Here is a 14,473-nt window from a genome sequence, read left to right as displayed (position 1 = left end):
ATATAAAACACAATATCAGAGTAGATTTAAGCCGCTGTTTTAATTTAAAGTGGCTATCTACTTCAGTGACAAGAAAAATCTATTTGTGAACTTAGTATTTAAATAGTTTTTGAATTTTGTTTCCCCAAAGCACATACATTATATGGTCAGATGGAAAAACATTTATATAATGAGAAATTGTTAGATATCATACATACACAGTTGCCTAAAATTTATTTTCAAATATATTGCTGAATTGCTGTTAGTGATAGCAGTATTTTAAAGTTCTTTTTGTAGAAAACATTTTTCTTTTTTGCTCTTTACAAATCGGTCCCCTCACATGGTTGATTATAAATCTTGTTTTTCATTTTTTCCTCATATTAATTAATTCATATGAACTACTCTTTATAAAGATGAATTTTAGTTTTTAAAACATTCTTCAATCATTAATAGGAAGAAGAAAATAATCTCATTTCCCAATTCACAAATTCTTTATGATATAATTTTACATTCACATGAAAATATCATTCTGTCCTTCATTGCTAAAGACATATGTACTCTCTGACTTCAGCAAATTTAGAGAAAGTATTGTTTCCTTTTTTTAGGAGGTCTCTAGTTTAAAGCTTCAGGGGAAGGTGTATTGTTACACCTCCTAAACCTTTTAGGCACATTCTTCACGTCTCTGTGCTTTACTTCCTTTATTTGTGCCATGTTTATGATAAAAAGGCTTATCTTACAGGGATGTAATAAAGATTAATAAGATAATGCATGAGAGAACATGGACAGAGAAATACAAAATAGTAATCTTTCTTTGGTTTAATATCTAATTTTTAAGTGTTTATAAAATATGTCATTTATTTTAGTAAATTCTGCCAGGTTTTTTTGGGGGGGTACTTCCCATGTGTAGGAACTCTAGTAAAAATCAATAGAAAAACTATATTTTAAGGTGTTTACATTTTAATGAAGAACACTGAATTACAATATAAGTGGTTAATACAAGTAATATTATGAGACCACCATGGTAGATCTCACTAAATCTGCATAGAGCAATCAGATAAAAATTCATGTGAATTTGTTGGATGAATAATGATTTACCTAGTTAAGTGTGTTTGACCTTAGTTATTTGAATAAGTCATGAAAGATAAATACTGAAGAACTATTTATGTTGCAAATTGAAATGGGAGAATGTAGTAAAATTCTGACTAGATCTTATAATGGGGAAAAATATCCTAAAAATGTTACTGGGAATACTGACAGAACTGGAATATGAAATGTAGATTAGGTAATAGATCTTTATCAATATCTAATTTCCTGAAATGTATCACTGTACTGAGCTTCTGCAAAAAAAAGATAAAAGAAAGTAAGGAAGGAAGAAAAGAAAGAAAGAAAATACTTATTCTAAAATATACCACTGAAATATTAAAGGAGTCAATATCAAATATCAAATATTTGAAAATTTGTGATACATTTGATTTTTTCATGTATTCCAAAAATGATCTCAAAAGCAATCAGAAATATTTTCTGTTCTTCTCCAAGGAACTGGAAAGTGTCAAAAACTACTCTTAAAAGGAGTAAAATGGTGCACAAGAATGATGAAGTTTGTGGCAAAATGTTAAAAACAAATTACTGACCAAATATATAGGAGTTTATGTGTTATTTATGCAACTTTTCTGTGAATGTGCTGTCGCTTCAAAAGAACAAAAATAGAGAAAAGGCTTACTTGGAATACAAGTTCATTAAGAGCCACTGTAAATATCCTAAAGGCTAAGTTCATTGGGTATTTAGCAAGGCCAACACTTAGAAAGCATCTGGAGCCCATGAAAGAGTATGATTAATTTGTAAGTGGAGGCTCGGCCTCGCTCAGTGGCGCCATGAGAGGAAAAGTTTGCAGGAGCGCTGCGGGGCCTCGCGCGACCTGACGCCCGCTCCCTCTGCGGCGCCTGGTCACGCCCAGGCCCCAGCGCCCGGCGGCGTCCTGGCCCCGAGCCTCCTCCTCCGACCCCAAGGGTCGCCTGGGGGAAACACCTTGGGGCTCCTCAGGCGGGTGGAGGAGCAAGGGTCCCAGGAAGACCCACGGTTAGTGCGGAGGGTCGGGGCGCGTGGCGGGGCGCTCCGGAGGGCAGGCCCCGCGCGGCCCTGGCCCCCGCCCCCCGCGCGGCCCTCGCCCCCCCGCTCCCCCCGCCCCCCCCCGCTCCCCCGCCCCCCCCCGCTCCCCCGCCCCCCCCCCGCTCCCCCGCCCCCCCCCCCCCCGCTCCCCCGCCCCCCCCCCCCCCCGCGCAGCCCTCGGGCCCCCCCCCCCGCGCAGCCCTCGGGCCCCCCCCGCTCCCCCCGCCCCCCCCCCCCCCGCGCGGCCCCTCCCCCCCGCGGGGCGCCCCGCTACCCCCATTGCGCAGGCCCGGCCGCCCCAGCGCGCATGCCCTGGGCTCAGGAGCGCTGCTGGCCCCCAGCCGCCCCTGTGATCCTGTTGGCTGCTGTCAGGTCCCAGCCGCCACTGGCTGCGCCGTTTGGACCTCTTGCGGCCTGGCGGTGAGTTTCCTGCGTGAGCAGCGGCGGGGGCGTTCTCCCGCGCAGGGGCGGGCGACGTTCCGCGCCCCCACTTTGCTGCGACCTTTGCGGGCTCGCCGGCGGGTGCGGGCGGTAAGCGTCTGCGTGGGGCGGAGGGACGCTGTGCTGCGGGAGGGAGAGCTCCGTGTCAATTTTTTTCTGGCACCAACCGCGGCCGGAGTCTGTGGCGCGTGGGCGGTGAGCGCGGGGACCCCGGCGTGGCAGAGCCATGGATGGACCGGATGGGGCCTTGGACTCTGCAAAAAGCTGCGGTCACTGTCGCAGCGAGACCGGGAGATGCGCTCCCGGGTCCATCTGGGGGTTGGCTCGTCGGGCGGTGGGGCCGGGTGGACTCCGGCGCCCTCGCTCGCTTTGTAGTCGGGCTCCTAGGAGGAAGACAATGGGAAGCCCCTGTCCTCCGCCTGGTCCTGCTCAGACCCCCGCGGAGGAAGCGGAGCGAGTCCACCTTGGCCAAAGAGGACATCATCGATGGGTTTGCCAGGACCAGCTTTGTCCCTTTTGAAGGGCTGGAGGTAAGCGCCCCCTCCCCCACGTCTGCCTTTACGCACAAAAATTGGAAAAAAATGGTTTCTGTGTTCCTTCCAGAAACAGCACTGTTACTTGCACTTGGCTTCTGCTCCTAACTTTGCTACTCTGTATGTATTTAACCCTAAGCAAACTTCATAATCTTTTGTACCTCATTTTATTTTTTTTTAAAGAGAGTGTGAGAGAGGGGGACAGAGAGAGAGAGAGAATTTTAACATTTATTTATTTTTTTCTTAGTTCTTGGCGAACACAACATCTTTGTTGGTATGTGGTGCTGCTGAGGATCGAACCCCGGGCCGCACGCATGCTAGGCGAGCGCGCTACCGCTTGAGCCACATCCCCAGCCCCTGTACCTCATTTTAAAGGTGTTGAATGTATAGATTGCTACTACACCTTCCAGCAGTGGAAGTATGTGATTTTACAGATGACTGAATGCTCTGGATAAGATTAAGAAAGCTTTTTTTTTTTTTTTTTTTTTACAGTGTCTACAGGTCAATCCAAAGTGCTGTAAATGTCCTCAGCTCTTAGGTTGTTTGGTATCATTGAAAACTATAGTATGGAGTTGTTTTTTAAAATAGGCTCAAATTTTCACTTGTCTTAGTGTTTCACTTTGACTTGTAGTGATACCTACTTAGAACTTTAGGGAAGATGGGTTAACTAGTGCAGAGGATGACAAGATGTCTGGAAAAATCATTATTTGAAATACTCTCCAGATAAATAAATAAATATTCTCCCAGTATTAGGGATTGAACTTAAGGGTGCTCTTCACTGAGCTACATCCCCAGCCCTTGTAAGAATTGCTTTATTTTGAGGCATGGTCTTGCTACATTGCCCAAGTTGGCCTTGAATTTGTGATCCTCCTGCCTCAGCCTCCTCCATAGCTAGGATTGCAGGCATGTGCCACCATGCTTGGCACTCTGGTTATATTATTTATTGTGCTGCCATATGAATTTTCCACCTGTTCTTCTAACTAAACTTAATTGTGTGTATGTTTATATATTTATCTATTAGGGGATTCTATCTTAAAATGAAATAGCGGCATAAAAAGGAAAAACCACAAGTATTACAGAAAGTCTTTAAATAGATATTGGTTTTAGTTTTACCATGTATAACCTGTGTATCTTTGTGCAATTTATTCAAATCTCTGATCACCTGGCTCCTTGGATGTGAATTCGAGTGATAACATTGCTTATATTTCTTTATATCTATAGAGTAAATGCTGGCATTACTCAAATAAGAAGGGCTTAGAATTATAACTGTTGATAACTCCTTCAAAAAGATGTTCCAAGAAGTAAAATGGGCCTATGAAAAATTCTTTAAACATAAAGTCCTATCCACCTGTTCATCATTATTAATTGTTACTATTGTTAGGCTTTTCATGCAGAATGCATGCTTCTTAATTAATATTTGGATTATCAGATATGAGTTTTAATTTGTGGAATATAGTTTTTCTTTAATGCTATCAAGACATATTGCATTAATATTTATTGGTACTATCTTTCCCTTCCTAGAGAAGTCCCTACATTATCATGATTTATTTAATTTATTGAACGTTTATTTTAAATAAACATTTAAGAATGTATATTTGCTATGCTCTGCTTTAGCTATATCAAATTTTGACACACAGTGCTTTGTTTTCAATGTCATTGAAATTACATTGTGATTTTCTATAAAACCCTTGTTTTTTGTAAAAGAATGCTTTTGAAATTTATTCCTGTCCTAATTTTTTTTTTATTTGCAATTGGTTTGTTGACAAAACCAGGTCATTTGTTTTATAGTTTGTCTTACTCAAAATTTTGGTAATGTATCCTTGTTACATGTTTCTTTGTCCCCTCTATTTCCTGAAATTTGACTATTAAATCTAGAGCCTTAATCAGGTTTTAGTGACACATCTCTGGCAAGAATATAGTAGCCAGGCATGGTGTAACTCGCCTGTAGTTTCAGCTATGCTGGACGCTGAGGTACGAGGATTGGTTGAGCCCAGGAGTCAGCCTGTACAACACAGGGAGACTCTGCCTCCAAAAAAATAGAGAAAAAAGAAAGAAAACTTCATAGGTATTATTTTTGTGTTACCATTAACTGACAGTAACATGTTATCATCTTTTCTAATGTTAGCCATCAACAATTATTGTCTGCATCTTAAACAGTAATTGATAAAGGACAAGAGTGTATGTAAACATTACTTTTAACTGTTGTTGAGATATTTCTATAAAACAAACGCACTCATATCAGCAATTTGACTCCCCAGATCAAATTCAGTCAGAAGAGGTCATATGAAAATGGGATAATTTCTTTCTCTTTACTGGATGTTTTTTTTTAAATAATGGACTTGTTCTCTAGCATGAACATGATGAAGCGTTCTTTTCTTAGTATCATTATGAAAGCACAGAATGAAACTTATGTGATTGTTTCAATTATGGAATCATGACACCAAATTTGTTCAGATTTTTGCATTAGAAACCATCCTGAGTCCTTCTAACATAAACTCCAATATATTTTCATAGTTTTCTTAATTGTTTCAAGATCATCTTGTGCATTTTTATTACTATTATTATTATCAATATATATTATAAAAAGTATTGGGTTTTACTCTGACATTTCCATATATACATGTATCATATTTTGATCATGTCTACCCTCCATTCTACTTTCTCTTGCTCTTTGCCCACCCCCCAGTATCCTTCCCCCTTCCCAATAATTTTTTTTCTACTTCAATTCATCTCCTTCCCACTTTTTACCCTTTGAAAAAACACTAAGGAATGGTCTATTTGGATTTTTTTTTTTGGTGGTGGTGGTGGGGAGGGGGGAACTAGGGATTGAAGCCAGGGGTACTTAGCCATTGACATCCCCTATTTATTTTTACTTTGAGACAGGGTCTCACTCAGTTGCTAGGGCCTTGCTTAGTTGCTGAGGCTGGCCTTGAACTTTTGGTGCTCCTACTTCAGCCTCCCAAACTGCTGGGATTACAGGTATGCACCACTATGCCCAGCTCTAGTTGGATTTTATGGTAAATCTATTTTTAGTTTTTTGAAGAATCTGTAAACGGTTTTCCATACCAGCTATACTAATTTACATTTTCATCAACAGTTTATACAGATTCATATTTTTTCCACATTTCAACTAGCATTTGTTATTTTATTTTTTGCTTTTGCTTTGGTTTGTTTATTTATATGACAAGAGCCATTCTGAATAGGGTGACAGGAATCTCCATGTAGTTTTTTGTGATTTATTAAGGCTAAAGATATTATTTTTACATATATTTGTTGTCTTGTATTTGTATTCTTTTGAGAAATGTCTGTTCAGATCATTGGTCCAGTTACTGATTGGAATATTTGTTCTTTCTGAAGATTAATTCTCTGTCAGATGAATAGCTGGCAAAGATTTTTCCCCATTCTATAGATTTTCTCTTCACTCTCTTGGTGGTTTCCTTTGCTGTGCAGCAGAGTTTTGATTTATTGTAATCCTATTTGTCAATTGTTGCTTTTGTTTCCTGAGATATCAAAGTACTATTCAGGAAATCATTGCATGTTCCAGTATTTTGAAGTGTTTCCTATATGTTTTCTTCCAGTAGTTTCAAAGTCTTAAATTAAGATTTTGATCCATTTTGAGTTGATTTTTCTTCAGGGTGATTGAAATCTAGTTTCAGTCATCTGCATGTGGATATCCAGTTGTCTTAGTACCATTTGTTGAAAAGACTTTTCTCCAGTATATGACTTTTGGAACTTTATTGAGATCAGCTGTCTGAAGATACATGGGTTTATTTCTGGGTCCTCAATTCATTTATATATATATATATATATATATATATATATATATATATATATAGAGAGAGAGAGAGAGAGAGAGAGAGAGAGAGAGAGATTGTAATGAAAATTGTATTATCTGTAAATAGGGAGATATATCTTATTTATGTTTATATTCTTTTTTTAATATTTATTTTTTTAGTTGTAGTTTTACATAATACCTTTATTTTAATGTGGTAGTGAGGATCAAACCCAGGGCCTCACATTTGTGCTAGGCAAGTACTTTGCTGCTAAGCCATAACTCCAGCCCCTTTATATTCTTTTTTTTTGTATCCATGGATATCTGTTTTTATGTCTATACCAGGTTTTTTTTAAATTAAATAGCTCTGTAGTATACTTTATTTATTTGCTTGTTTAGTCATTTGTTTATTTAATTTTAGCATTACAATTCTTAATACACCTTTATACCATAATTTATCATATTTTTGATTGTATATAAGGTATGTTGACACCAAATTCACATCTCATATTTTGTATACTGATGAGGGTCTCTATAGTATATTTTAAAATAAAGGATTACAATGCCTACATCCTTAGTCCTTTTGCTCAGAATGATTTTGATTATTTGTGGTCTTTGTTCATTCCAGATGAATTTTAGGATTTTTTTTCTATTTCTGTGAAGAACTGTGAAAGATGTCATTGGTATTTTGATTGTGATTGCATTGAATCCATACATCACTTTCAGTACTATGGCTGTCTTAACAATATTAATTCTTCCAATCCATGAACATGGAGGATCTTTACATCTTCTACTCTCTAATCTCTTTCTTCACTACTTTCCAATTTTCACTGTAGTAATCTTTCGACTCCTTGTTCAAGAAACACTGATTTCTTTCTCAGTCCATTCATTACTGATATATAGAAAAGCTATTGATTTTTGTATATTGATATTGTATCCCTACTACTTTGCTGAATTTATTTATCAGTTTTGAGTCCTTTGGTGGAATCTTCAGGATTTTCTCAGAATATAATTGTATTATCTGCAAATAGGGATAATTCAACTTCCTCCTCTCATATTTATGTCACTTTAAATATTTTTCTTACCTAATTGCTCTGGTTAAAATTTCAAGCAATGTACTGAATGAAAAGGTTGAGAATAGATACTCTATTTCCTGATTTTAGAGGAAATGCTTTCAGTTTTTCCCCATTCAGAATGATGATGGATATAGTTTTATCATATATAGCTTTTATCATAATAAGGTATCTTCTTTCTATATCTAATTATTCAGAACTTAATCATGAAGGACTGTTGAATTTTACCAAGGACTTTTTCTGCATCTATTGAGATGATCATGTGATGTTTATTCTTGATTCTATTTATGTGCTGTATGCTGTATTACATTTATTGATTCATATATATTGAGCCATCATTGCATCCTAGGAATGAAACCAACTTGATCATGATATATGCTCTTTTTAATGTGCTGTTGAATTCCATTTGAAAGTATTTTAATGAGGATATATATTATCTATGTTCATCAGGGACATTGGTCTATAGTTTTTTGTTGTTGTTGTTGTATCCTCATCAAGTTTTGGTAACTGGGTGATATATTGCAGAATGAGTTTGAAAGGGTTTCTTTCCATTTTAATTCATGGAATAGTTTGAGGAGCATTGGTGGTCGTTCTTTAAAAATCTGGTAAAAATTCATCAATGAATCTGTCTGGTTCTTATACTTTTATGTTGGGAAACTATTTATTACTGCTTCAATCTCATTGCTTATTATTGATCTATTTAGATTTTTTTATGTCCTATTGGTTCGATTATGGTAGGTCATCTGGGCCCAGAAATTTGTTAATTTTTTCTAGAATTTCCAGTGTATTGGTATATAGTTTTACTCAATATTGCTAATGATCCTATGAATTTCAGTGATATGTGTCATATTATCCTTTTTTCATCTCTTTATTTGTTTGGTTTTTCTTTTTTTTTTTTTTGGTTTTTTAGTAGCTAAGTATTTGTCAATTTTGTTTATCTTTTCAAAGAACCACCTTTTAATTTAATTGATCCTTTCTATTCTTGTATAAAATAAGTGGTTTTTATTTTGAAATTGCATATAGACACTGTCTTTCTTATAAGACTGCAAGTGCTCCTGCAACCCCTCTAATAAATAAGCACCACCCAACTTTTTTGAGGTCCAATGCTATTTCCAAACCACATGTTTCAAACATCCTGCCATCGGATGCACCCAAGAGGAGGTGTGCTCCATTGCTTCCAATGGCAGCATCTCAGAGTGCCCCTCAGGACCTTACAAACATACAGGAGAGGCCAGCTTCTTGTGTGCTGAAATCCACAAGTGTGGAGGAGACTGATAAGGTGGGTAGATTTGTTTTGTTTTACAGGATGAGACAAGGTTACGTAACTTAGACCCCCAAGAAAGTTAGTAACAGTTATTAATATGTAATAACATGAATAAGTACTTAACTAAAATTGGTACTGGGAAAAGATTATATGTAGTTTGATGCAATGAAGAATAAGTTGCTATTTTAAGGAGCTTTTTTTTCAAGCAAATAGCTGGTCTATAAACATTAAGTCTTACTTAATGCATATATTACAGATGAAAATGCTTATTTTCAAATGAAAATGTTTTTAAACAACAGTCTTTGTGCTACTTCATGGGCTTCTAATTTGTATGTCTTCTTTACCTAATTTTGAGATTCTGCAGAGGAAATACTGGTGTGTACCTAAAATCAATACTCTATTTTTTAAAATGAGCCTTTTAATAGAACATATTGTGATTACCTTTATGTGTTCTTATGTTCAAAGCATTGTTCTATGTGTACCTTTTCCTTTAAATTTTATTTTTATTCTTTTTCTTTATTGTCTTATTTTTACTCCCCCAATTATTATTGGTTCCCTTTAATCCTAAATTTGGGAATCTATTAGCAAACAGCTTTTTATGACTAAGCAATCTGAACATTCTTGCTTTATTCATGTGGAAGGTAGATGATTTTTCAAGTAAATGTGATTGAACATAAGATGATGTATTATGTTGCTTGTAATCACACAATGATTTTAATGACTTTGAGAGCAATTTTTATTTTGAAGTATTCAATACAACAGGTGGTCTTCTCATATATGGTTGAAGGATTTTATTTCCTCCTCAGAAATTTAGTAAATTCTAGCCTCAAGAAATGAACTCTTCCCATCACCTAATATGCATTTGGGTACTTTCTTAATTAAAAAAAAAAACCCAGCAACTTGATTATAGTTTTTTTTTGTAAACTATCATGTGTGTCTTTAGAACATAGCAATTTGAATAGAAACACATCTTTAAAGAAATGCTTAATGAAGTTGTTACTTAGAAAATCAACTCTCTTATTTCTATTAAGACGTCTAATTTAATGTTTGTGGTGTAAAATCTCATAAATCAAGAATTTTTTTCTGTGATGGAGTCATTTTTCTGACAAACTTTTCCAGAGTTACTGCTTGGTAGTTGAGTGAAGCTTTGCAAAAAAGGTGATCATTGAGTTCAGTCTTGAAATGAGTGTGGGAGTCCATCGGTCAGGTGGAGGACCCTGTCCAGAGATTCAGTTCCTGAATACAATAGCTTGCCTGGGTGTGTGCAAGGATCAGATTGAACCAGCAAGGAAATCTAGAACCAAGTTAGGGTCAGAGACTTCATTTTGTGCTTGTAGCTTCTTTGCATTTCTTCATAGCAAAAGCATTTTTAGGGTTTTTTTATACTTGTATTTACCCTAAAATTACATCCTAAGTGTGTAAGTTATTATACTCTCAAGTAGTTACCAAAGCATCTTTTTCTGTATATAGAAATCATCATAGCCCCTGCTTATAAATCTTTCTTCTGGATTTCCTCATTTAATCCATTCCAGTGAAGTTCCTTTGTACTTGGATCCCCAGGAGGTCTAGGTTGTCTCTTAAAATTCTGGACTGTGCTACCAGTGACCTTACTGAAAGCTATTTCTTTTGATTCTCGCCCTCTGCTCTATGACCACTTGGTGCCCTCTGTTAAGTAATCTTTTTTTAGTATGTTGCCTTTGGCAAACTACACATCTTTATACAATTTTTGATTATTTTTTCTTTTGATCTGGACATCTGGATAGTTCTTTGGTGTATTGTTCAGCAGAACCCAGAATTTTATTTGTTTTTCCCTAGAGAAGCTGAAGAACCATTTTTTATTTATTCATTACAAAAGTGCATGTATGCACACACGTGAATTCTTGGTTTGCCTAGGCATCTTAGTGCCTTTTCCTTACATTCCTGGCCATATTTGATGTGAATAGTCACCCTTTGGTCCTGATTTTTTATCTTCTGCTGCATCTCACTGTGTACCTCCGTACCTTGCACAGATCCAGGAGGAGTCAGTTTTTGTTGTTGTTGTTTTTTTTTAGATGGGGATTGAACCAGTGATGCTTTATCACTGAGCAACATCAAAAGGTCTTTTATTTTTAATTTTGAGACAGAGTCTCGCTAAGTTGTTGAGGCTGGCTTTGGACTTGCAGTCTTCCTGCCTGAGTCCCTGGGATTACAGGTGTATACCATGGTACCCTGCTAGGAACCAACTTCTTATACTTTAACCACATCCTATTTTTATTTTCCTTGTTGTCACTCTTTTACCCATTGTCTGAATTGGAGATACCGGAATTCATGATTCACTATGTTCACTCTACTCTTTAAGAGGCAGCACATCTGTTCTTTTGTTAAATCCATGGGCTGATAATTTTCACTATGTGATTTTAATAGTGTCCCCCTAGGTCCAGGTCTTAAATAAATGAAGTCATATTTAAAACTAGTGTTTTGTGGATGTACTTATGGGTGTAGAGATGAGAGCATCTTAATTTTAAGTTAGACCCAAATCCACAGGTGAGTATGCCAATGATGAGTCCACAGAGAGGGCACATAAGGTGAAGACAAAGCAAAGGTGATGTCATGCTGCTGCATGCAGCTAAGGAGCACCAGCAGCCAGCAGAAGCCATGGGATCATGGCCTTTCCAACTCCTTGATTTCCTTGATTTCAGATTTCTGGCCTTAGAAACCATGAAAGAAGAACTTTGGGTTGATCTAAGCTACTCAGTCATGGTAATTTGTTATAGCAGTTATAGGAAACCAATATATCGGTAACTCCAATTGTAACTCCAATCCTGGTATTCTTCTGGTTGTACCTTGACCTCACTGTTACTTAGTGACTCATTACACGAATAAATCAACATATTTAAAACCAAAATCATTTTTTCCCTCCTAGACTGAAAAGCTAAAGATCATTTTTTAGTTTTTTCCTTATTCTTTCACATCTACTTAGAAACCAATTCTTCACATAGTCACCCTTCATAATGTCCTCCATTTCCTTTGCTGAAGTCATTCCTAGGAAAATACAGGCAGAGTAAGGTGAGAAATAGTATTGAACTTATCCTCAGGATGCTCTAAATGGAGCAAGCTGCCACATTTCTATTTGTTAATTATCATTTCCCAGTTCAGAAACCTCAGTTTGCTGTGATTGATTTTCTGGGTCTCAAGTTTCTTTACAGACTGATCATAACTTTTAAACTTTTAATCCTCATCATTTTCAGGATGCTTTTAACTCTGACCACAAGATTTGACTTACTGTCTCTCATGTGAAATCCTGCTTCCTTTCCTTTCATAATTGAATGGCCCGATTGCAGGTACAAAAGTGCATGTATGCACACACATGAATTCTTGGTTGCCTAGGCATCTTAGTGTCTTTTCCTTACATTCATTCCTACTATCCCATTCAGTGGATCCTGTTTTTTTTTTTTAACTTAATGAAGAATTTTTTTTTTCAGATTTTATCATAGAATACTTTTTACTTTCTCTTAACATGTCTCCCTGTGCCTTTTTATTTTTTTATGTATATGTTTAGGTAGCATGTTCATATATTACATAATGCTAAAGATAAAAAGGGGAATACAGTGAGAATCATCATTTTCTGCTTTGTCCTCAACTAAATTCTTCTGCCCAAGGCAACCAATATTGACAGTTCAAGTCCCTTTCAAGAGCTAATGAATGTATGCAAATTCAAGTCAATACTCATACTACCTATTGTTCTTTTCCCATGGTCATGTGCTACCTATACCATGTTATTCCTCACTTTTGGTACTTAATGATTCATTTTGGATATCCTTATTAGAACATAGAGGGCTTCCCTTGTTTAAAGATTGAATAATATTACATTGATGGATATAACAGGATTTACTTACCCTGTCATCTAAAGATAAATATTAGGGTTAAATTGTTATTGTTTAAAGCGTAAAGCTCTGTTAAATTTTCCTTTTGTCCTCTTCCAGCTATAGGGCAGGAATTGTATTCTCCAGCAAAATCCTATAACACTGTAGGTATTCAAGAGAATTGGTGGTATAGTACAGAGAATTGACAAACATTAATAAGTAGAGCTTCCACATATCCAAGTATATTATATACAATGAGAATTTGTCATATCACAAAATTTTAGTATTTATTTCAGTTTTGTATTTGTTGAATTTTCTGAAACACTTGGATAACATAGGTTGCTTATATTTAGTTTTATGGTAACTGGACCACGTGGCTTTTAGAAATGTTTTCTTAGGCTTTTATAGAAAATCCAGAATTTTGACAACCTTATATTTAAAAATCAAGGATGAACACCTAAAACATTATATTATATATTACACTGTGCATATAAATATAATTAACCATTGGATTGACATTACTTATATACAGACATTCAGAAAATTCAGCAAAGCATATCAATTACTTAGTTTACTGATTACTTGCTGAGGCTGGTCTTGAACTTGCAATTCTCCTGCCTCAGCCCCCTGAGTTACTAGGATTACAGATGCCACCACTCCTGGCTGAACTTTGAATTTTAAAAAGTCACTATTTTATGTGATTGAAAGTACAGGCATGTTGGGGAAAATGTAACTGGAAGAAAAAATATTTGTACAAATCTGTTCTTAAGTATGCAGAGAATTTTAGATACACTTATGTCCTATGATTTTCATTGTCTGTGATGCAAAATAAGCTACAAGGGTGCACTGTTTAACAGAAGTACAGTGTTGCAATCTTTTCCATTTTTTTTTCTTCCAAACTATACTAAAGCAGAAAGCAAATATTGGAAATATTTATGTGATATTAGAAATACAAATGCTTACTTTGTATGAGTAAAGTGACAGAAAATAAGTAAGAGAGATAAATACCAGTAATGTCTGACAGTGATTTATAATTAGCAGTTTTATCCGTTTTGAGCTTTGAGTTCATTTTAGTGTTCTTTTAAAGTCACTAATACTATGTTTCCCACAATCAAGGCTTACCAATAAGTTAGTTCAACTGTATCTTGAAAAAAATTGTCAAACATATCTCTTATATATTTTTTTGGCTGCCCGTATTTAATAATTTGCCTAATTCCTCTAAGACATTTCTCAATATCGACAAATTAAGATATTTGGATTGTGTTTTTAGAAATTGTACTGAAATTATTCACATTACAGGCTGTTGATTTTCTGAGCTGATTTTGGAAACTGATTGTGCAGTTTCCAAAAAGAATTCATAAAAGTTTAAAATTAGTAAAATAGTCTAAATTTTTCTTGGAATAGGTCTGTACCTAAAATTTTCCCCATTTAAGACTGTATTTTATAGAATATATATTTCACTG

At 36.3% G+C, this 14,473-nt stretch overlaps 1 protein-coding gene across 6 annotated transcripts in view; it reads left to right on the top strand.

The window, feature by feature from the left end:
* Positions 1-2,393: 2,393 nt before the first annotated feature.
* LOC144374571 (uncharacterized) overlaps positions 2,394-14,473 on the top strand; it is a 59,259-nt gene continuing 47,179 nt past the window's right edge. For 3 of the 6 annotated variants that reach the window (XM_078037331.1, XM_078037330.1, XM_078037329.1), the window contains exon 1: positions 2,398-3,056. The gene's annotated coding sequence lies outside the window, so the exon portion shown is untranslated. Of the gene's footprint in view, positions 3,057-14,473 lie in introns of all 6 variants that reach the window. The other 3 variants (XM_078037328.1, XM_078037327.1, XM_078037332.1) reach the window with 3 other exon arrangements.

This window comes from Ictidomys tridecemlineatus, unplaced genomic scaffold, assembly GCF_052094955.1.
Source record: "Ictidomys tridecemlineatus isolate mIctTri1 unplaced genomic scaffold, mIctTri1.hap1 Scaffold_75, whole genome shotgun sequence".
Taxonomy (NCBI): domain Eukaryota; kingdom Metazoa; phylum Chordata; class Mammalia; order Rodentia; family Sciuridae; genus Ictidomys; species Ictidomys tridecemlineatus.
Note: the sequence above shows the minus strand (reverse complement) of the source record. Positions and strands in the feature narration are given on the sequence as shown.